We start from the raw sequence: 24,405 nt of genomic DNA, 5'->3' as shown, positions 1-24,405 counted from the left end.
GGCTGTTGTTCTCTTGTGCCTATGCTCTTGTTATAGCTATACTAAACAACCAATCCCAGGCATTGCCAAAAACTTCCCTGAAAGAGCAGGTTTTGCCTTAAGAATTGTCCGGGCTACTAACTATGCCAGTCACATGGTTTATATTCACATACACACTCACTCACACTCTCCTTTTCTCTCCTCTCCTCTTTTCCTCTCTTCTCCCTCTCTCTCCCTCCCTCCCCTCTCTCCTTTCTCTTTCCTCTCTCTTTTTCTCTGTCTCCTTTCATTGTCTCTCACTTTCTCTCTGACTTTCTCCTTCTCTTGGTTTCTCTTTCCCTCTCTCCTCCTCCTCCTTTTTCTTCTTCTTCTTCTTCTTCTTCTTCTTCTTCTTCTTCTTCTTCTTCTTCTTCTTCTTCTCTCTCTCTCTCTCTCTCTCTCTTTTCCTTTCTCTTTCCCTGTCTCACTCCATCTCTTTCCCTCTTCCCCCTCTCTGTCTTTATCTCTCTGTCTGTCTCTCCCTCTCTCTCTTTCTCTTTCTCTCTCCCTCTCCACTCCTTCCCTTCCCCTTCCTCCCCATCTTTGTCTCTCCTTCCTTCCTTCCCTCCCTCTCCCTCCCTCCCACCTCCTCTTTCTCTGTCTTTCTCTGTCTCTGACTCTCTTGTACAGTCTCTCAGTATTACATCCACATTCTCTAACTTGGAAGGAGGATCTCACAGGCTTATGAGACCTTCATGTAGATCTTAGAGCCCTAGGTCATTTTGATTTTGAGAAGACACTGTGTTGTTTAATATAGGGCAGGAAAGATCCTGGCTCAGTCTACATGCCCCAGTGAAAAAATAATTAAGGAGATAATCCATTTTTTTCTTTTAAAATTGTTAGAGAGCAACTCAGGGTCCTCCTAGACTCATATTGTCCCTGCAGTTGTCAGAAGGTAAAGCCCACCAGTCACCCCAGACAAAGGCCCAGAAAAGGTACTGGGTGACCTCTCTCTCCCCTCCCCACTGCCTACCCACAGCTCCCCTTCTGGATATCTCCCCCTACTACATTGTCCAGAGCTTGAATCAAGCCTGACAAAGGGGATTAGGGGATAGCCCTGCTAAATAGAGGAGCAGGTTGGATTCCGTGGGAACCAGATCTAGGGCACAGGGAAAAGGGTCCAGGCTAACCCCAGGTCACGCAGAGAGCCAGAGCAGGAGCCATGCCCGCCGGCCGGAGGAGATTCTCTTGGACACTGGCTTTTGTAGGGCCAAGTCCCATCAACCCAGCATGTATCATGATCTCTATTGACTGGGACAGAAAAGAGCTATTGTTAGTCTAAGAAGCCCTCCCTTTCAGGCCCCCAGCTCAGCTCTCACAGCCACGTCACAGTCGCAGAGGTACCAGGAGCTAGACCCCAAAAACAGACGGCCCCACACTGTCTGCTTCCTGTTATTTGTGGCACTAAGAGGAGCCCTCAGCAACACTGTCAGGCCACAGTCTTTCTTTAGTATCCCTCCACCCCCTGCAGTATCCCAGCCAGCCAGCCATTCATTCATTCAACAAAAATTTCTAAAGCATTAGCTATTTGGAGAACTCTGTTGTTGGTACTGGGATGTTTATATGAGTTTGTATAAGTTTAGGTGAAAAATGACTCTTACCCTCATGGAGCTTACAGTCTAGCAAGTAGATAAACCACAAATGCAGAGAACTCTACATATGTCATAATGCTAGGCTCCTTAGAGAGATCAAAAAAAAATTACAGGAGTTCCAAGAGAGGAACCACACCAGATAGGCAAATCAGGGAAAATGAGAGCAAGCAGAACATCCTAGGCAGAGGAAATAGCATGAGCAAAAGCCCAGAAGCACAGCCAAGTCTACAATGGGAGGGGCTAAGGGCAATCAGTGGTCCAGTACTGTGTGACTAGAACATACAGTAGCTGGAGGAGAAGACTGGAAATGGAGGTCAGGGCCCAATTGTTAGCCTAGAAGGCCAAGCAAAGGAGTGTCAGACCTGCCTTTCCCGATACATACCATGCCATGCCATGCACTCTCTCACTCTGTCTCCCTTATCTCCCTCTTCTCTCTCTCTCTCTCTCTCTCTCTCTCTCTCTCTCTCTTCTCTCTCTCTCTCTCTCTCTCTTCACTGAAAGGGTGTAGATTTCAGGCTGGCTAAAGAAAATGTCTGCATTCAGCCCTCTCATCACAAAGCATAGGTGACCTCCCACCTGCATCCCTCATGGCCCATGGTCCATAGCTGTGGGGACCCAAGGCTGGTCTGCTAACTAGCTCTTGTACCTTAGGAGTACAGTCCTGCTAGTGTAGCAAGATAGTGTTTGTTTAAGCTCTTCCTACAGGCTTCAGCCCCTTGGGCCCTTGCCAGGTCTGAGATGAAAGAAGCTTCTGTTTCACCCTGGCTTAAAGACAGGCCTTTGGTGCAGTTAAGAAACATCAGATGCACATGTACTTGGCTCTGCGTGCAGCATTGCAACAGGAACCTAGGACTCATTTGGATTAAAAATCTAGAACCAAGAAGGTAGCCACTGATGAAAATTCCATTGTCTCTTCTTGTCCCTCCCCAACTGGGTCCTCTTTGAGACCTGAAAGTCCTTCTGTTAGTCACTCACAATGTCAAAGTCGGTAAGCATGTGTCAGGTACTGTTCTAAGCTCTGAGCATACAGAAAGTAGGCAAAAGATAGTCGCTGCCCTCAAGGAGCTCACGGTCTAATGGAGGAGACAACAAGCAAACAAATGTGTGCAAACATATGTACAAACATTCCTTATATGAAGGAAAAGCAGGAAATCATTAAGAGAGAAAAGTCACTAGAGTTAAGAGGGGTTGGGAAAGGCTTCCGAGAAGATGAGATTTCAATGGGAAGGAAGCCAAGAGGCAGAGATGAGAAGGGAGAGCTTTCCAGACATGGGGGACAGCCAGAGAACACGCCTATAGTCTGGAGATGGAGGGTCTTGTTCATGGAACAGCCAAGAGGCCAATGTCACTGGCTTGAGGAGTATGTGTCAGAGAGTGAAGCATAAGAAAGGTAGGAGGAGGCTAGGTTTTGGAGAGCTTTGAGTGCCAGAGGATTTTGTATTTGATCTTGGAGGTGATAGGGAGCCACTGGAGTTCAGGGGGAGTGACATGGACCTTAGACATCATGACTCTTACCCCCTTCTTTTACAAACTGAGGCCCAAAGAGGTTGCAATTGATCAGAGAACCTTGGACTTAAATCCTGCCTCTGATAACTGTTTGGCATTGGATAAGTCACTTAACTCCTTTGGGCCTTAGCTTCCTCATCTGTAGGATGATCAGGTGGGACCAGCCCGCCTCTGAGCCCTCTTTCAGCTCTAGATCTGTGACCCTAAATGGCAAGCCCTCTTACTTCAAACCCAGCATTGGCACCATGCTACCTGCATAGGATCTATGAGTTAGGCGGGATTTTAGGAGACTGTAGTGGTCTATCCACTCACCATACAAGTGAGGAAAATGAGGACATCATTAAATGTAGAGCTTAGCAAGACACTAGAGATGAGCCCATTCATTTCACATATGAGGAAACTAAGGCCCAGAGGTATTAATTTGGGGTCACACAGTAGTGGCAAAGCCAGAACAAAACCTGATTGTCTGACTTCAAACCCGGTGCCATTTCAAATACATAGCTCTGCTTTCTTTTAGCCGAGGCAGCATGTCTCTAGGGGGTCCCTGCTGGTGTATTATCAAGAGCAGTAATACGTTAAGTCACGTCTTCCTAGGAGTAAGTTAAACCATTAGTACTAGAAAACAAATTAGATTTTGTCAGATTATCTGTCTGTCACCTTGGTAAGCAAAAAGTCAGACCCTAAGAACGTATTTATGAAAGCTCCTACTGTTCTTGATGTCTGGGGTGTTTCAAAATATGCTGAGTCAGGTTCATCTAGAACCTCCATTTTTTATCCCATCTCTAATACATCCCTGTTCTCTCCCCCACCTGTGGGAAGGAAGAATCCACAGACTGGGATGACCTTGTCAGAGACAGCCAAGAAGCTGACCATCTGAGGATGTTCTCAGGGAAATGTTCCGTCTTATCTGTGCAGAGCCTAAAGGCCCGTGATGAGAGGAGACGTGCAGTAGAACAAGGATTCACAAGAGGAGTTTGTTGTGGTCTGAAAGTGTCTTCTGCTACTAGTAAGTAGGTGAGACAGGAAAAGAAACTGGGTCAGCAGGCTGTGTGGGCACCAGGCAGCTGGAGCTGGCTCTGGGTGGGGCCAGGTTTCTGCTGCATTCAGAGGAGATGCTGTGTGTGAGGAGAGGCCACTTTGGGGGGAGCTGAGTCCTATGGAACTGGAGAGCCAACTGCAGAGAGAGAGGCTGGGGGAGGACTGCTGAGGGAGGATCCCTTCACTTCCTTCTTCCCTGCATTTTGAAAAGGAAAGTGGTTGGAGCTGTTACAAGAAGGAAAGCCACTCTTAGGAAAATAGAAATAATGACACTTACTGGAGTTTATATGGAACTTTGAAGCTAACAGAGCACTTTTCTTACAATAGCCCTGTGAGGGCAATAGGACACTTTATTTCCCCTATTATACAGATGAGGAAAATGTGATTCAGTTAAAGTTATAGGACCTGACCAGGCTCATACAGCTTGTAAATGATTTTGTGATATGTCAGAACCAAAACTGAACCTAAGTCTCTTAGGTCCAGATGCAATGCTTGTTCTACCACACATACTATCTGAAGGAAAGGTGGGGGGAGGTGGGCAGGACATAACTCCAGGCACTCACTTGACAAGAGGCCAGCCTGAGACACTGCCCCAGCTCTGTCATATAGCTGGAGGGAAGAGGGAGGGAACACAGCCACCTGTGGACTGGTTGACAGAGATGATCAGGAGAAACAGTATTAGGGCAGGATCAGAAGGGATAGGAGGCATGCACTATCCCGGAAGAGAAGAAGACTTGAGGAATCAGTGTTTACTTCAGCATGGAAGCCAATGGCTGAACTGCTATGGCCTCAGAGATACTGAATAGGTGTGAATTAATGTAGACAACGAGACAGGAGAGACAGGATGCCCACACGAGGACAGGTCAGTCTTTCAACCTAGTATATTTCATTCCCGAGTCTATGTGCTCAATTGTTTGTAGATTTTGTAAATCTTACACTTATTTTTGGTTCAGAGGGTTTTCTCCCCCCCCCCCCCCCCCCGTGGCTATGTCTGTTGGCCAAGTTAACCATTTCAGGTTCAGCTTCAGTTTCCTTTAATTCTCCCCACCCCCACCCTCAATACCACCCTAGAATAGTGTCCTAAAGCCAGGAGGCTTTACAAATTGCTCTGAAATAAAAACAGTATCTCTTTTGTGTTCCAAACCAGAAACAACAAATCCTTTTTCCTGATCACACATAGTGGTAGAATGACTTTCCTGGGATGCTGTTTAGGCCTGAGATCCCCTACTCCCACCAGCTCAATCCCCAAACCTATCGTAAGCCCATCTTTTGCTTGTGGTCACTGTTGCTCAAGGTGACCATATCCCCCTTCAATATGTGCTGTAAGGGCAAGCTGCTCAGCCTAACCTCCTGGCCTCTACCTCTCCCAGGTGAGAATCTCAGCATTCCTATTGCACACGTGGGCCCGTCAAAGCTTGGACAGGTTCAGTGACATAGTCAGGATACTGACAAACTGGGTCTTTCATGGGGTCATTGATTTAGATCTGGCAAGGACCTTCCAGATTACTTCATCCAGAGGTGTCAAACTTGAAGCCCAGTGGCTGCATCAGATTAAAATGCAATTGTGGGTGTAATCATTTTATATGTAGAAAAACTGTAGCCCATGGTAGGGGAGTGACCTATCTAATGACCCAGAGGTGGTCTGTGGTAGAGAAAAGAATAGAACCTGAGTCTACTGACACTGCAGCAGATCTGACACTCTGACAACCTCTTTTAATTCACACTGACCAAACCTGTGCTAGGTAACAAAACAAATAAAAATACAGTGCAACATAGGTAATGTTAATTTGTGGTTTTCTAAATCAGAATGCAGCCTGCAAGGATCCATTCATATTTGAGTTTGGCACTACTGATGTAGTCCAATTCCTTCATTTTCAGATGGGGAAACAAAGGCCCAGAGAGATCTCACAGTTAATCAGTAGCACAGTCCGGACTGGAACCTGGACTGATTCCAAGTCCATTGTTCTCCCAGTGTGCCCTGGGATTCTCAATTGAAGTTGGTCTCATCTTAAAACAGTTTACCACTGTTCTTGGCAAGAAGGGAAGATTCACAGAACTGTGCCAAAGGACCCCACTAAAGTCACCTTCCAGGCATTCTGTCCACTCCCATGCTAGCTCACTTGTGTCAGATCACAAACGCTTTGATCTCTTAATCCTGAGACATCATTGAGTAACTCTGGAACAATGCCTTTTCCTCCTCATTTGGGTGCTGTTGGCCTGTGAAACCGAATGAGGAAGAAAGACAGGATTCCTAAGACTCTGGACAATGGACTCCAAAAGGGACACTGGTGTGGTCAGTGTGAATTACCAGAGGGTTGCCAAGGTGGTAGATTTGGTGCAGTGTACTGAGAGTCAGGACTTAGGTTCTGTTCCTTTCGCTACCACAGACTACCTCTGTGACCTTGGATAGGTCACTCCCCACCATGGGCCACAGTCTCCACATGCAGAAAATTAGGAGATTGAACAAGATAAGTAGTGACAGAAAGAGCCCTGGATTTGGGCTCAGGAGACCTGGCTCCCATATTTCCTGTGAAACCAATAGGAAAGTAACCCTCTGAGCCTTTGTTTCCACATCTGTAAAATGGAGGTCACAATTCTTGGACTACCCATCTCATGGGATTATTGTGGGAAAGTGCTTTTTAAATCCTAAAGCATCATAAGTGAAAACTGTATTGGTTGTCTAGTTCTGGATACCTCAATTATATCTGGAATTTAGAGGATAGATGGAAAGAACATCAGATTGGAATCAGAAGACCTGGATTCATGTTCCTCTTCTACCCATCACATTTTTCCTAGGGACCTCAGTTTCCTCATTTATCAAATAAAAGAGTTGGACCCCTAAGATTTCTTTCAGCTTTATGAGTCTATGAATTGTGATCTGGTCAACACCTGAATTTAAAAAAAACACACATGACTTAGCACAGTCTTTTCTGCCTTTGTGGGCTTCCCCTAAACCCTCCAAAATAATGAAGATGTGGGGGCATAATGCTAGTTGGTGCCTTCTTTGTCCCTACTTCCCTTCCATCACCATATCAAGATGAAATCATTGCTGTCTTCATCCCTGTGCCAGGGCCTGCGATGTCGCTGGAATTTCTCTTTCTCTCAGCTCTGGGTTCAGATTTAAGGCTGGTATCTTAATGTAAAGACTCCCCATTGCTCAAGGGGATGGGTATTTTCCCAAGGAAGCCAGCTGGAGAGGAAAGTGATGTGATTAGAATACAAATTCAGAATCTTAACCAACTAAAAAGGAAACTCAGAAATCACTTAACAAAATATTTCTTTTCCCTTGTCCACTAATATGTAGCTCTGGGAGTTAAATGTCTCTTTGGACTTCTTATAGCCCTGTTCTCAATTAGGGTTCATTCATTCATTCAGTCAGTTAACATTTATTAAACACTTACTGTCTATCTGTATGATATTGGGCAAGTTACTTTAGCCTCAATGGACCTCAGTTTTCTTACCTGTAAAAGGAGAGGGTTAGAGTAGATGGTCTCTAAGATCTCTCCCAGCCTTTAATTGTGAGCTGTGAAGTACTATGTGCCAGGCGTTGTGCTGATGCTGAGAATACAAAGACAGAAGCAAAACAGACTCTGTTCTACTATTTCATGGTAAGAAATGATGAAAGAGACAATTTCAGAGAAACATGGGAAGAATGAACTGATAACAATGAGGTAACCAGATCTAAGAGAACAATATATGCAGTTACTACAGTACTGTAAAGAAAAACCACCTTAAAAGACTTAAGAATTCTTACCAATGCAGTGAACAATCAGAAGGCTGAGGGTGAATCACGCTTCCTAGGTGACACAGTGACTATAGCACTGGACTCAGAGTCATGGAGAGCCCAGTTCAAATCTTGCACACATACTAGCTGTGTGACCCTGGGCAAATCACTTACCTTTCTCAGCCTCAATGTCCTTTTCTGTAAAATGGAGATGACAATAGCACCTCCCTTATAGGAGTTTCGTGAGAGTTAAGTGAGTGACCATATCTAATAATGCGCTTTACAAACCTTGGAGCAATATATAAATGCTAGGTATGATTATTATGCTTCCCACCTCTTGGCAAAAAAGATAATTGAGAGGTGGCTAGGTGGCACAGTGGATAGAGCACTGGCCCTGGATTCAGGAGGACCTAGGTTCAAATCCAGCCTCGATACATAACATTTACCAGCTGTGTGACCCTGGGCAAGTCAGTTAACCCCACTGCCTAGTCCCTACCCCCCCAAAAAAGATAATTGACTTAGAGGTACAGAATGAGGCATACACTTTCGTACATGGCCAATGTATGGATCTGTTTTGCTTGACTATACTTACTTGTTTCAATGGAGGGATTTTATATGTGGGAGCAGAATTATGGAGAGGGAAGGGGGTGGGGAGTAAGAGTGATGAAAGGAAAGGAAGAAGGAAAAGAGAAAGGAAAGAAAAAAAGGCAGTCTGCCCATCCTGTCTTCTCCAGCAGATTTTCCCTTCTGTCATTCCCCACTCTCTCACTTGTCTGCTGTCTCTCCCGGTCTACTGGCTGCTTCCCTGCTGCCTCCAGACATGCCCCTGTCTCCTTCCTCATTTGATCTGTCCTTACTGGAGCCATCCTTCCCTGCTAGCTGTCATCCCATATCTTTCTTCCCTTTTGTGACTAAATTCCTTGAGAGGGTCATCTACCATCAGTGCCTCTACTTTCTTTCTTCTTAACTCTGCAGTCTGGTGTCAGCTGCTGTCTCCAAAGTTACCAGTGATCTCTTAATTGTCAAATCTAATGGCCCTTCCTCAGTCCTCATCCTTCCTGACCTTTGTGTCGCCTTTGACACTGTCAGTCATCCTCTCCTCTCTGATACTGTCTTCTAAGTTTTCATGACACTGCTGTCTCTTCTGATTCTCCTCCTGCCTTCTCAGTCTCCTTTTCTGGACCTTCATCTAGGAGTGTCACACAGGGCCCCTCTATCCCAGCTGTCTTCTCTTCTGTCTCTATACTATTTCACTTGGTGACATTATCATCTCCCATGGTTTCAATGAATATCTCCATGCTGATGATTCTCAGATTATACATCTAGTCATAACCTTCTGCAGACCTTCTGTTTCACATCTTCAGTTGCCTCACATCTCCAATCTCCATCTTCAAACTCAATGTGACTAAAACTAAACTCATTATCTTTCCCAGAAAAATTCTCCCCTCTTCCTAACTTCCCTATTACCATTGAGGATACTAAAAGCCCAACCCAGGTGTCATTATCAACTCCTCTCTCCCAGGTACTCCACATGTCCAGTCTTTTGTCTGCCGACGTCTTTCACGTACTCCCCCTTCTCTCGTCTGACATTGCTACTACCCTGTGCTGGCCCTCGTCACCTCACAGCTGGACTGTAGCCATGGATGTTGGTTGGTCTGCTTGCCTCACGGTTCTGCCTGCTTGACTTCATCCTCTACTCAGCTGCCAAAATGATCTTCCTAAAGTGCAGCTCTGACCATGTCACCTCTCCTACTCAAAAAACTCTAGTGGTTCCCTAATGCTTCCAAGATCAAATATAAAATACTCTGGCATTCAAAACCCTATATAACCTGGCCCCTCCCCTACCTTTCCAGTCTTCTTCTTCACACACACACACACACACACACACACACCACACACACACACACACACACACACACACCCAGTGACACTGACCTCCTTGTTGTTCCTCCCATTAGAGGCTCTATCTCCTAACTCCTGGCATTTGGACTGGCTATACTCCTGCCTGGAACACTCTCTCTTCTCAACTCCACCTACAGGAATCTTTTCCATATGCTCCTTAATTCTGTTGCCTTCCCAAATTTATCCTATATATACTTGTTTGTACATAGAAACATTGTTTGCACGTTGTCTCCCCCATTAGACTGTGAGCTCCTTGAGAGTAGGGACTGTCTTTTACCTTTCTTTGTATCTCTAGTACTTATCTCAGTGCCTGGCACATAGTAGGTGCTTGATAAATGTTTATCAACTAATCAGTTGACTAGTAGATAAGACAGCCTGCCTTAGAGGAGAGAAGACAGGTTCACAGCCTCACACACATACTGGTTTTGTGATCCCAGGCAAGTTTGAGTGCCCCAAGCAACTCTCTAATGTTGCCAAGTAGTTGGTCATCTACATTGATGGACAGGATTTTCTCCTAGGAGTACCGTATACATCAATGAAGTCACAGAAATGTAATATATACTTTTAAAAACAAACTGTACATAACAGAGATTCATAGTTTCACATACAATTGTCTTTGTGTTCTTTGTAGATGGAAATGTCCATGTTTGTAGATGTCTGTCAAGTTCATAATTTAAAAAAAATTTTTAAACCATCCCTGCTTTCATGCCCATATGAACAAATGCAAAGTATATTCAAGGTAGATACAAAGTAAATTTAGGAACCACTAATGGCTGGGGGTGGAAGGAGGTAGAATCTGAGCTGAGTCTTGAAGGGCTCTGGGAATTCTCAGGGACAGCAGAAAGGAGGAAGTGCATTCCAGGTTGGAGGACAGCCTGCGCAAGGCATGGGGGCAGAAGGAGGAATGCTGTCTACAGGGATGGCAAGGAGGCCAGTTTGACTGGAACATGAAGAGCTTGGAGAGCAATGACATCCAGTTAGCCTAGAGAGAAGGGGACAGAAGCAAGATCCCGGTGTTTAGTTCTGTGGCTCAAGGACCTTGGGGTAAATAGTACCAAAGTCACATGAGTTCTTTGCAAGGAAAATCCTCGTATTTCCTGCTTTTCCTTCATATAAGCTTGTTTGTACACGTGTACTTGCTGTCTCTTCCATTGGATTGTGAGCTCCTTGAGGACAGGAACTGTCTTTTGCCTCTTTTTGTATTCTCAGAACTTAGAACAGCAGGACTTCAAAGTGTCCTGACCAACCAAAAAGAGTGGTCGGCTACAGCCTCAATTTTAGATTATACTTAAACACAAACCTATGGGAAGAATCAGCCACAAAGATGTTTTTCATAATTTGAATGAAAATATTCGCTGTCTATTCCTCATGCCTGAAATGTATCTCATCCGGTCCAGATCTCTACCTTTTGAAATCCTTCTTTAATCCATAAGTTAATCAGTAAACATTTATTAAGCACTTGTGATGTGCCAGGCACTGTGCTGAGAACTGGGGATACAAAAAAAGGCAAAAGCAGTCTACCCTCAAGGAACTTACAGTCTAGTGGAGAACAAAGGTTCTTTAAGGTTCATTGTACTTGCTGTCTATTCTGTGAAACTTTCCCTGACCTCTCATCTACCATCTCCAGTGGAAAAAGGCTTCTCCATCTTGGTATGTGTTCTGGCATTTTATATAATCCCATCTTTGCCCTTGATGCATTCTACCTTGTACCAGACTTATTGACTTACACGTCAAACTCCCATATTAGATTAGAAATTTTCTGAGGTCAGAGACAATATTTCTCTTTTTATTTCCAGTGTCAAGCACACATCCTTCAAATAAATAGTAGGCACTTAATAAGTATTTGTTGAATTGAATGCCCATCCAAACAAACTACAATAAAGGGGCCAAATCCACTTCATATGTGAGCAAGTGATCAGAGAATATAAGTTCCCAAAGAGCAAAATCTGTATCCTCAGTGTCTGGCAAAGTAACTAGCATGTAGTAGATACTTAATTATAGCTTGTTGAGTTGTGCTGATCATTCAGTTGATCAATATACACATATTAAGCACCTACTACGTGCCAGGCAAAGTGATAAACACTGGGGATACAAAAAGAGGCAAAAGATAGTCCCCTTAGGGAGCTTACAATCTAGTGGGGGAGGCAACCTATATAGAAGTACATGCAAAGGAGGCTATACACAGGATAAATAAGAGTTAATTAACAGAGAGAAGGTGCTGGAATAGGGGTTGGGGAAAGCTTCTCGTAGGAGGTGCGATTTTAATTGGGACTTAAAGGAAGCTGAGGAAGTCAGTAGTCAGAGCAGAGAAGGGAGAAAATTCCAGGCTAGAGGGAACAGCCAAAGAAAAGGACCAGAAAAGAGTCTAGAGAATGGAGTGTCTTGTTTGTGGAACAGCCAGGGGGCCACTATCACTGGATTAAACAGTATGTGTCAGGGAGTACAGTGTAAAAAGATGAAAGGTAGGAGGAGGCTAGGTTAGGAAGGGCTTTTGAACACCAAGCAGAGCAGTTTGCATTTGATTCTGGAGGTGATAAGGAGCTATTGGAGCATATTGGGGGGAGAGGGAAAGGACTGACATGCTTGGACCTGCATTTTAGTAAACTCACTTTAATGGCTTAGTGGAAGATGGATTGGAATGGGGAAAGACTTGAGGCAGGCAGATCTACCAGCAGCCTGGTGCAGTAATGCAGAGGTGAGGAAGGTCTGCACTAGAGTAGGGGCAGTGTCAGAGGAGAAGAGGGGGCTTATTCAAGAGATGTTACAAAGGTGAAATCGACAAGCCTTAGCAACAGCTTGGGTATGGGAGAGTGAAAGAGATAGTGAGGAATCCAGGATGACTCTTAGGTTGTGAACCTGAGGGACTGGGAGGATAGTGTTGCCCTCTACAGTAATTGGGGGGAGGGGGAAAGTTAATGAGTTTTGGACATACTGAGTTTAAGATATCTACTGGACATCTAGTTTGAGATGAAAGACAACTGGAAATGTGAGAATGGAGGTCAACAGAGAGTTTGGGACATGATAAGCAGATCTGAGAATCATCAGTATAGAGGTAATAATAAAATCCATGGGAGCTGATGAGATCACCAAGTAGCATATAAAAAGAAGAGAAGAGAGCCCAGGAGAGAACCCTGAGGGACACCTACAGTTAAAGGACATCATCTGGAACAGGATCCAGCAAGGAGACAGAGAAGGAGCTATCAGATAGGTAGGAAGAGAACCAGGAGAAAGTAGCATCCTGAAAACCTAAAAAAAAGAGGGTATTAAGGAGGAGAGAGTGATCAACAGTGTTAAAAGTTGCCGAGAGGTCAGGGAGAATGAGGAATGAGAAAAGGCCATTGGATTTGGCCACTAAGAGATCACTGGTCACTTCAGAGAGAGCAGTTTGAGTTGAATGATGTCAGAAACCAGATTGTAAGGGGTTAATATGAGAGTGAGAGGAGAGAAGGTAGAATTGCCTCTTGTGGACAGCCTTTTTGAGGAGTTTAGCTAGGAAGGGTAAAAGAGCTTTAGGGCACTTTTTAGGCAACAAGGGAAGGATCAAGTGAGAATTTTTTCAGGAGAGGGGAGACATGAGCATGTTTGTAGGTAGTACAGAAGGAGCCAGAAGACAGAGATTGAAAATAATTGAAAGAGTGAGGATGACAGAGGGGACAGGCTAGAAGGGGGTCACTTGAACAAGTAGAGGAATTAGCCTTGGTAAGGAGTAAGGCCATTCATCATGTGAGACAGGGATATCCAGTTGGTGTCTGAGCAAACAGATTTGTTCACTAAAGTCAGATCAGGACAGTCTGTTTAAGACACTATTCTGGCCAATGCAGTCTCACCTTTATTTAAGGAAGATTTTCTCAAATGAGAAGATTCAAAGACACTTTGACCCTCTTAGGAGGTAACTGACCCCTTTCTGATGGTTCCTCCTATTGGTTTTAATTTTTACTTACAACATCACTAATGTGAAAATATGTTTAATAGGAATGTAAATGTGTAGCCTATATCAGATTGTGCGCCATCTTGGGGAGGGTGGTGGGAAGGAAGGGGGAGAAAAATTTTAAACTCAAAAGCATATGGAAGTGATTATTGATAAATCAAAATAAATTAATAAAATTTTAAAAAAGAGGGGCAGCGAGGTGGTGCAGTAGATAGAGCACCAGCCCTGAAGTCAGGAGGACCTGAGTTCAATTCCCGCCTCAGACCAAACACTTCACACTTACTAGCTGTGTGACCCTGGGCAAGTCACTTAACCCCAATTGCCTGAAAAAAAAAAAAAATTTTTAAAAAGGAAGTGACTGACCCCAAAACTCTTGTCTGAAAATCTGGGTTTATATTCTACTCCTGATACCTACTATCTGCGTAAACATAGATAAGTCATGTGACTTCTCCAAGGCTCAATACTTACTGTATCTAACACCCAGAATTAGTCAGGAGAAGTCACTTTTATAAACTGTTAACAGGCTTTCAAAATGAGAATTGTTCCACTTCTTGGCAAATGACAGATGGACAGTTTTCTCTGTCTCTGAGAGACCCAGGTCCTCCTGAGACAGGGTCTCTGGGTGTGTTAGGGCTGGGCATGGGTAAAGGAGCATTGTAGGAATGAGGAAAGATTGGTTTGGTAAAGAGAGTACCTATAAGGGGAGATCAGTGCTACCCAGCACAGTGGAAGATATTGACACTGGAGATGCCCCACAGCTTTAGGATGGAGTGTCTTCCATCCTTAGAATATCCAATATCTTTCGTCTTTGGGATTTATTCCCAAGGATTTCTGATTTGGCAGTCACAGGTGTACTTTCTGCTAACTCAGTTCAGATCACCTCCAGTGTGCCCCCCCCAGTTGTTCTCTTTCCTCTTCATCTCCTCTCACCCACCTCCTAATTGCCTTCTTTTCTCTGGCTCCCACCTAGCCCAGCCCAGAGGTGCTGCCCAAGGTGCTAAGAGGAGTATTTGGCCCCAGGAGTTGGGCCTAATGATTCGGGCCTTTTCTTTCATCCTCAGCCCTTTGGCCCAGGATCAACTAGAGTAACACCTGTTTGACATTTTAGTCCTTTAGGGAGAGGACAGACAGACCGAAAAAATCAAGAACTCTGGAGTGGAAGGGGGAGAGGGCCAACAATCACTTCTACTGGAGTTAAGTCAGACAAATCATCAGTCCTTGGGGGTGGAGAAGACTGATAGACAGCTCTGAGGGAGCCAGGGATAGCAGAGAGACAGGCCAACAGCCATCTCTGGCCCAGGGAGTCACTGACCTGTGAGGACTGAATAAAATAGACAGATATTCATATTGCTGGTGGGGAGACATGTCAGAGCAGAGGAAAAGGGTTAAGGGGGGAACCACCCCTAAAAACACCCACATAACAGCAATCTAATTATAAACAACCTTCATTGTTACATATGCTCTGGAGAAATGGGGCTGCAGGCAAGGTTTGACTTAAGTCAAACCATGAACTAAAGGTAAACCATACTAATCTGATGAAATACTCTCCAAAAAACCAATAACAGCAGCCACCTCTTAGGAGCCCTTACTGTGGAGTCAGAGGATCTGTATTCTCATCAGAACCTTTTTACTTACTATCCCTGTGCCCTTAAACACAAGGTACTTAATCCTTCTAGCCTTCAGTTTGCTCAGTTGTAAAATAAGAAGTTTGACTTGACAACCTATAAGGTTCCTTCCAGTTCTAAATTCTATGAAAGGCCAATATACACTATGGTTTAAAAAAAAAACTAGATCAAAATATTCCCTAAACTGAATCTGAATGATGCTGAAATATCAGTGGGCTCAAGGGCCTGTCTGTGGGTTGGAAAGGGTCTCAAATCAGAAATAGGAACAATTGTCTAGAACTGTTTCCTTCACTCTTTCTACAGTGTCAACAAAAGATCTACTGTTTTGGACACATGCAGGCTGGAAACTGGCTTCCACAAGGGACCCCATGGAGTGGTCCTCTCAGATATCATTTCACTGTCCATAGTGATCCCCAGATATCCCTAAGCTTCTCTTAATCTGTTATAGCTTAGTCTTCTAGGGACTTGACTAAATCTACAAGCCAGGTACGTTTTTATATTCCTAACCTGTCCTAATTCCTAGGTGAATGAGTTCTGTAAGTGTACTATCTATGAGAACATAGGACAGATTTTCCTCCAGTTTGGGCTGAGTTCTTGATTTTCCTGGTTGGATGGTCTCTTACAGCCCCTTCTTTTAGAAGGCTTCAGTGAATAGGGGAGAGCCCCACTGGGAAGAATTTTTAATTGCTTACCCTGGTTCATTTACTAGCGGCATTTTATGTCCATTTGGAATACAAGAGTATTCTTATTTCCATTTCAGAAGTTGGATGCAAAAGGCTCTGTACCATCCCTAAGTGCAACTTGCCCTCTTGGAGACACTGCACAGTCAGATATTGGCTGGGAGATGAGGGAGTGTGGTAGCAACCTTGCTGGGAGCTCTTGTGCCCTTAGGCTAACTTTTCTAGATCGCTTTAGCCTGATCCCCGATCCCCATCCTCCCATGACTCTACTACAGTCTCTTTCCTGCAAGCAGGACAAATGATTTTGCTTTGGCTTGTTTTTGTCCTGGGTTGCCTGGCTAATTCTGGAATTCAGCAAGGATATGTGTTTGGGAGAGTAGAAAAGGTAAGAAAGAAAGCCTGTGGGAATTTTTAGCAGGACTACCCAGCAGTCAATAAGAGGATTCAGCTCAGGTCAGCGTATCAACTCAGAAAGACTGTCACTTAGGCCAAGGATGTGACTCACCTGAAGCCGGATTATTTCTTGAATTCTCTGTGACTTTGGGGAATGCATGCTGTATTTCTAACAGCCTGTATGGGTTTTGCTGTGCTCTGCCAGAGAAGACCAAGTTACAGACCAAGCTGTTATTTTCTGTGTACTCACTGTTGTCCTACGTTTTACTTAGTAATACACAAATGATGCTTTCTGTTAAATGTATCTAATTTGTACCAGCTTCACAATCAGTTCCTTTTTATTTTGAAAGTAGATTGTTGATTTGGTTTCTTTCATTTTTTGAGGCCAATTCAGTGTGTTATCTCCTGCTTCCCGTTCATACCCTCCTTGCCCTCATTCTCTTAATATGCCAAGGCCTAGGAGCCACGTGTGAAGGAGCTCCTCCATCCTTTCCTCTGGACTTCTGGAGGCAGAAGGTATGATTACATAGAGATCCCACCTTTCTACAGATGGGGTCCCTATCTGACCAAATTGCAGGGCCTTTGACTATTTGTGAATGTGATGGTGTAGTTATGAGATTTAAAGTTGGAATGGGCCTTAGAGATAATCTAGCCCATTTTGCAGATGAGAAAACTGAGATATAGCGATAAAGTGACTTTAACCAAGGTCATAGAGGTAGTAAATGGCAGAGCTGAAATTTGAACCCAGACCCTGTGATTCTGAATCTAAGGCGCTGTCTATTACCTTCTAGTCTCCCATCAATAGAAACTTATTGATGCTTCTTGTGTGCCTAGCCATAATCTATGGGCTGAGAGGGAGACAGACACAAGAGACAAGGTGCCCAGACTCAGAGAACTTAGCCCAACTGCAAATACTAAGACAGACCAATTCAACTTATAAAAGACCAGTATCTGTTCGTTAGCAAAGTTCCTTTCATGCATTTAAGTGTTGCTGTGCATGTTAAGTCCTGTTCAAGGGAAGAGAAGGAACCTTTGACAGGCAGGAATCCATAAGAACTAGAAAGAACTAAGGGCTTCAGTGGAAAAAAATATATAATAGCATTTATGTAGCACTTTAAGGTTTTCAGAATACTTTTCCCACAACAAACTTCTGAAGTATGTAGCACAAATATTATTGTCCCCATCCTACAGATGAGGCTAAGAAATTGTGACTTGCCCAAGATCACTTAGCTAGTAAATGTCAGAGCCAGAATTTGAACCCAGGTCCCTCCAGAATCCAAGTCCTCTGAAATGTCATACTAACTCTGGAAAGAGAATTTGATTCACAAAGATTCACACAGCTTGAATAAAATGAGGGACACTCCCAAAGATCTAGGATCTCTAACGTGAAAGACCTTTTACAGACTGAGAAATTAAGGAGATGATGAGGCAGTAAGATTTTGGAAGGGCTCTCAACTATGTCTCCTGATTTGCTCTGAAGCCTTTCAAAGAGCATATAGACTACATTCAAATATACATAATCACACATTGACTCTCTTCCCCGTCTCCCTCCCCTTCCCCCCTCCACTCCCTCCCTTTCCTCTACCCTCTCCCTTCTCTTTTCTTCTCCTCTGATCAGACTCACTCTCCCCAGGCAGGGGCGTTGCTGGGAATTCCAGTGAGTTCCCAGAGCTGGGCCACCCCCACCCCGCCCCCTGGCCCGCCCCCTGCCTCTTTCACGGAGCTAAACTCTGGGAACAGTTTTCCCCCTCCCTCCCCCCCCCCCACAGACAAATGGCAAGGCACCAGACAGCATTTTCGGAGTCCCCACTGCTAGAGGACCAGGGTATGTGTGTGAACTGGCAAAGCAGAAAAGCCAAGATAAAGGTAGAACGGTAGATTACAGGCTAGATCAGGGTGACTGAGGGCCACCCCATACCCTCTTGGTGTGATACCTGAGGTGGCCATGTCCCCTGACTGTACCCTCAATGCTCAGAAGACATCTCCCAAACTTCCATTGTCTTTCCCTTCTAAGCGTACAAATCCTTCTCCAGTCTGTGCCCCATCCTTATTTCCAACCAAGTCTACAAATTTAAATTTCAGATCCCCCAAGAAAGCTTTTGCTAAAAGCCAGTTCTCCATTCCCTTGGGAATTACTTTCTATAATTCCCAAACATCACTTTCCCCTTCAGGGGGGTGATTCTCTCCAATCCCAGAAGGAACATAGCCCATCCTTCAGCCTCCCAGCTTACACACACACACACACACACACACACACACACACACTCTCACACAAATACACATATATAATAGTTTTGGGGGGCTACTTGGGCAGAACTCATACCCCTTGGTATTTTCCCTTTGACCCTTGAAATCTGCCACGTTCCTCAAAAGCCCATTCTTACCAGCAGCATAGGACCGCGCCAAAGCCTGGGTTACCAACTTTCCTTCAGCTAACCATATCTCCCTCTTTCCCTCCCTTCATCCCTTCCTTCCTCCTTCCCTCCATCTCTTTCTTTCTTCCTTCCCATCTGCCATCCCTTTCTTCCCTCGTTCCCTTCTCCTGCAGCACTGGCCTGTTTGTCAGCCTCCCTGACTGGGACCGATTCTCCTTGCCTCCCACACACCACCCCAGCCCTGCCTCCTCCTCCCCTTCTTCTCACACAGGTGAGTGAGCTGATGTGAAAGTTCTAGTTATGACTCAGAAAGAAGGTGTGAGCAGGGCCTCCCCGACCTGGGCAGCAGCCCCAGCCCAGTGTGGCAGGACTTTCCCACACTCCTCAAGGGTGTGTTTCCCAGGCTAGTTGTGTTTTTGGAAGGTGCTGTTGCATGTTACCCCTCCTGAGGTCAGGTTGCTCGTCCCTCAGGCCCTCCTGTACTGCACTGGTTGGGTGGGACCCCTTCAGGATCCTTGAACCCCAAACAAGCAGTTTGTTAAAATCCAAAAGAAATTCATGTCAAGTGTTCTCCCTGCTCTTCTCACTTGCCTTGCATCTCCCTAGAACAGGCTTTCAGACAGCATGGTGGCCCCAAGCATCTCTCATTCATATTTGGGAGTGGATCCTTCACATTTTAGAAATGATTAAAAAATGTAGGTATTGAGAGGAGCAGTAACTTGCCATGTATTTCATATTTGTTTTCCTTTTGCCTCCCTCCCTATTTCTATTCCCTCCTCCTCCTATCCTTTCCCCTTGATGGGGAGGGGGGAGACAAAGTCCTTGTAAGGAATATGGATAGTCATTCATGATTATTTCAGACTAAAAAGATGCACTTTTTTTGAGAGCAAAAAAGGTCCTCAATTGTCCTATATTTTAGATACAACAAATATTTTAAGTGCCTACCGTTTGTAGACTAGCTAGACTGTGGGAGAGATGCAACTTATTTAGATAAGATATATTCCTTACCCTCCAGAAACTTAACAGGCTTATTTATAGTCTAGTAGAGACCAGATCTGGATCTTAGAATCTGACACTTAATCACTGTGTCACTTTGAACAAAGCATTTAAACTCTGTGAGCCTCAGTTTTCTCTTCTATAAAATGGGAATTTTTTTAAAACCACAAGCATCTCTTGTCTATTATGTACCAGGCACTGTGTTATTTTACAAATGTTATCTCATTTGATCCTCACAGGAGGTGACTGCTATTGTTATCCCCATTTTACAGTTGAGGAGACTGAGGGAGACAGCGTTTAAGTGACTTGTCCAAGGGTCACAATAGTTAGCAGCATCTGAGGTCAAATTTGAACTCAGGTCTCCCTGATTCCAGGCCCAGGGTTCTATCAAGTGTGCCACGTAGTTGCAATAATATTTATGTTACCTACTTCACAGAATTACTGCCAAAAAAAGGCCCTTTGTAAATTTTCAAGGACTCTACAAATAAGCATTATTTGCATTTTATTTTATATCTAGTCCTTCCTGTTGCTGCCTTCTCTGGGAGAGGCAGTCACAGAAAAGGGAGCAAACATAGCTGAGATTGATATAACATGGACCGTGGATTTGGGGAGGAGAAAAAAAAGCTTTCTTTCCTAAACTTTTCATACTAAAACCATGGTTTTATTTTTATTATTAAGCTCCTTTCAGACCCCAAAAAGGGAGCAGCAGGAGCCTGGCAAAGCCCTGCCCTGGCTCTCTTGATCTGACAGGGAGTCCCTGGGGGTTGAGAATCCAGGGCCTACAGCCTCAGACTGGGGCTTTCCCCAGTCAGGAAGCAGCTGGTGATAAGGTCCTGCTTTCTGCATCATTTCTCTAGAGCTCTGCGCTACTGCCTTCTCGTGAGAACCTTGGGAGTGAGGCAGGCAGACACATGGCCTGAGAACCACCAGCCTGAGAACTCTTTCCCAGAAATTCACCTGCCTTTTTATCTGGGGTCAACCAGATAGGACCAGATGCTTTCCAGGATCATCTGTATGATGTAATGTCAGTCACATGCATGCCCGCTAGTATTATCCAAATGCTCTTCACCATCACTCTCTTTACCCTTATAGTCAGTTCATTTCAGCAATTTTGTATGGTGTGCATACTGTGTGCCCAGCCCCAGGATGAGGCGTACAGTAGAGGAGATGGGAGAAGAACAGATAGAGAGCCCTAAGGAAGCACACGCTCTCCCTGGGGAGACATGCAGGAAGCAGGGAACTAGACAGAGCAGTAGATGATGAAGTATTCGTGGGAATGGAACCTGCCCATTCTTTGAGACCCAGGCTAGATTGCTTCATGGCTTAGGCTTTCAGGTGCTTTGGAACAGCCCTTCCTTCCTAGGTATGGTTACCCCACCTGCCTGGTGAGAAAGAGGAAGAGCCAAGGATGAATCAGAGAGGAGGGAGGAAGGAAGAGAATGATTCTCTTGGGAGACAATGATTGATGGTCAAGGCATGGGTGCTCCAGGCCATTTAGGCTTTCATTTCAATTCCCTCGATGCCCAGGGGTGACCTCAGCACCCTTCCCACAAGAAGTTCAGGTATATTGTTCCTAGAGAAGAGCTGTCCCATGCTACTGAAAGGTAGAGTGGGAAAAGCACTGAATTTGGAGTTGGAGACCGAGACTCAAATCCCAGCCATAACGTTGAATGGTTTTGTGACCGTAGCCAAGTTACCCTTTCTGTGCCTTGTTTTCCTCATCTGTAAAATAGAGATATTGCTGTGTTTATACTCACTAGGCTTTTGTGAGAAAAAAAATGTTTTGTAAGCCTTAAAGCCCTATAGAAACGTGAGTTGTTGTCATTCCTGATCAGCACTTAGCACAGTGCCTGACGCTTAATAGGCATTTAATAAATGTTTATTGATTGAGTTGTAGTAGAGTAGCTGAGATAGAAGACAGTGACTTCCACTCTTGTAAAGCAGTACTTGTTCCAAGGGTGTGCAGAATTCTTTCTTGTTAGAGAAATTACACCCTTTCCCATTCTCACTGAAGTGAGAATCATCTTCTGGGCTTCTACTAGTCTAAACTTCAGGTGGGGAAAAAGAAACCTGTTGGCTGTCCTTTGGCATGGGATCTGCTGGTTGCAAACACCAATGACATTTCCTTGTTTCTTCTTTGGAACTAGGGATTGGTGATGTTGCATTTGCAACTGTTCCTATTCTGACTAGACAAAGGTTTGAAGAGGTGACTCAGTGCCTTTCACATAATGGGTGCTTCAGAAGTGTTGCTGAATTAAGAATGGGGAAAATAGAGAGAACAACTTCAAGGGAAATAGGAGGCAAGGAATAGTCTCCCATGGAAGTTCTCGGAGTGAGACATCCTTTGGGACTCCTTGTGGATCCTCCTGGCTCTAGCGTCCAAAGGGAAGAACAGTTTAGATGTGCAGACTGAAAGGTAAAAAGTAGGCATACTAGTCTCCAGGTGAGTTTCAAGGCTGCACTAACAGGCCTAGCACCCCTCCTTAGACAAGGCTTCTCCCACCACCCACAGCAGGGTCAAGATGTGAAAGTTAAGAGGAAGTCAGGAAGAGAGCCTCTAAAGTCTCTGAGCAAGACAAAACTTGCTTTTCAAGCTTTTGAAAGAGATCTCAGCTGCCAGTTGGCTGGTACAGGCCCAAACCCACAGTGCTGTCACCTGAGGCCAGGCTGACCCCAGTCCCCCAGCCAACATCCCTGGACCAGCTGGTTCCCACTCCCAGGCCAACAGTGGCACTGCCGTGGGAAAACCACTACCTGTAATTCCCGAGGGGTGGGGATGACTGAGCCAGAATCCATTTCAGAATGGGCAGTGAGTGTTTGGTCTAGGAGCTCCTGGTGACTCAGTATGAGGTGGTACCGGAGGCTCCTCCCCCAGGAGCATGCTCCCTTGGCACATGACAGCTAGCTCTGTCTCTCTCCTGGGCCAGCATCAAGTCAGGGCTGAAGCAGAGCAGAAGCAGTGCCCATGAGGGCACCTCTGGCCTGCCGTGCCATGCTGGAGACTTTCAGCCTGACCAGGGGATTGCACATCCGCCAGCAGTGGAGATGCCGGACAGAGCTGGAAGCTCGTCTCCCCCCTCCCCCATTCCCTTCTCTGTGCATCCGGGCTCCAGCCCCCGTTCCCCTTGCTCCTTAGCTCTTATTATTACCATTGCCAACACAATGCTGGATTGGCTGTTCACTCTGCTCTGCCCATAGAACTCTTTCAATGCCAGGAAGGTCACCAGGGGAGGAGGTCTAGGAATGGCAGGGCCAAGGAAGGAGGAAAGAAACGGTCTGGCTTTGATCCTGCTGCTGGGTTCCTTCTTTGAGGGTGAAGCCGTGCACAGAGGATGGGGGTGCAGGCTGCTCTGCCTCATCAGCCACCTCTGTCTAGCCACCTGGACTACATTTGTATTCAGATACAAACTCCCCACTCCCCATTGGCTGGATAGCCACTGGCAGGCCGTGGGGCTGGGAGGTATCTCTCAGCCCCCTTCAAATATTTTCCCACTGAAAAGGCTTTGTGTCATCATCCTTAATGAGAAAAGGAAGAACGTTCCCATGAATTTGGTGTTAATTGTATCAGCACCTCCTTCCCAGGGCCCTTTTCCCTTCTTTCCCACCCCCACTCCTCATCTTAACATGACAGGTCAGGGGAAAACAAACCCTTTAGTAGAACAGGGAGTTGGGGGGAAGGGTTCAGGCATGGAAGATCTGGCTTTCCCTCACCAGCTATGGATCCCCCCTGCAGTGTACCCACCAACAGGCCATGGGTCTGGAAGCTGCCAGCTTAGTGTTCCAGGGGGAGATCCAGCTGTGCCTCTCAGACTAAGGCAGGCTGGGGCCCAAGGAGGCTTGACTGTCTGGTTCCTAGCAGTGGCTAGCCAGAAAGCTAAAGGATCCACAGGCAAACTGAGACACCATGGGCAAGACTACCAAACCCCTTAGCCTGGCACCTATGGGGGAGAGAGAATACCAGGGAGCCACTTAAGGTCCCAAATGAGGAAGGGACCTAATTGGAAGTGGTATTTAGGAACCCTGTGATCACACCTATGTACAATGGATTAGAAGGCAGACCCTAGAATTTGTTACAGTGATGCAGGAGGTGAGAGTAAGGCTGCAATGCACAGTGCCTAGTGTGGGCCCCCACATACAGAATGCACGTCCTTGTTCAATCACTAACCAGAAGGTGAAATCCAGAGGTGACAGCCCAGCTGCTCCCTGCCTTTCTCCCTCTCCCCTGAAAAAGCTGCCACAGCCCGTGAGTGCGTGGGTGGTCAGTTACATCAGTAAGTCCCACTGTTACATGGTCACACAATGAAGCTGCACCACAAATGTTGCAATTCTTAGGGCCTGTGGGAGAAGGGTGCAGCAAGAAAGCGAGGGCTCACAACCCCCTCCCCCCCGCCCCACCATGGGCAGCCACCAGGGTTCCCACTTCCTGGGGAGCTTCACCTCCCCCGTTGAAATCCCCATTATCCCCCTGCCCCCAGGGAGGCAACAGCATCTCCAGGTCACACAGTAACCAGGCTCAAAGGATGGGCACAAAGACCCACTCCAGGCCGTTCCCTCTTCTATCTGATCATACTGATCACACCGCTCCCTCAAGCCTTCTCCCTCCCTTGGTGGGGAATTTCCCTTCCTGA

At 45.5% G+C, this 24,405-nt stretch overlaps 1 protein-coding gene and 1 long non-coding RNA gene across 7 annotated transcripts in view; one reads left to right on the top strand and one right to left on the bottom strand.

The window, feature by feature from the left end:
- Positions 1-24,405, top strand: part of EXD3 (exonuclease 3'-5' domain containing 3) — a 423,178-nt gene that overhangs the window by 379,897 nt on the left and 18,876 nt on the right. The window lies entirely within an intron of this gene.
- Positions 5,848-7,703, bottom strand: LOC144455617 (uncharacterized). Its single transcript, XR_013484336.1, has 2 exons — positions 7,616-7,703; positions 5,848-7,344 (listed from the first exon to the last, which is right to left on the bottom strand). It is a non-coding gene; the product is annotated as an uncharacterized LOC144455617 (long non-coding RNA).

The sequence above is a fragment of the Phascolarctos cinereus genome, unplaced genomic scaffold, assembly GCF_003287225.1.
Source record: "Phascolarctos cinereus isolate Bilbo 61053 unplaced genomic scaffold, phaCin_HiC Scaffold_2;HRSCAF=192, whole genome shotgun sequence".
NCBI lineage: Eukaryota > Metazoa > Chordata > Mammalia > Diprotodontia > Phascolarctidae > Phascolarctos > Phascolarctos cinereus.
The sequence above is the reverse complement of the archived record's forward strand: the minus strand, read 5'-3'. Positions and strand labels throughout refer to the sequence as shown.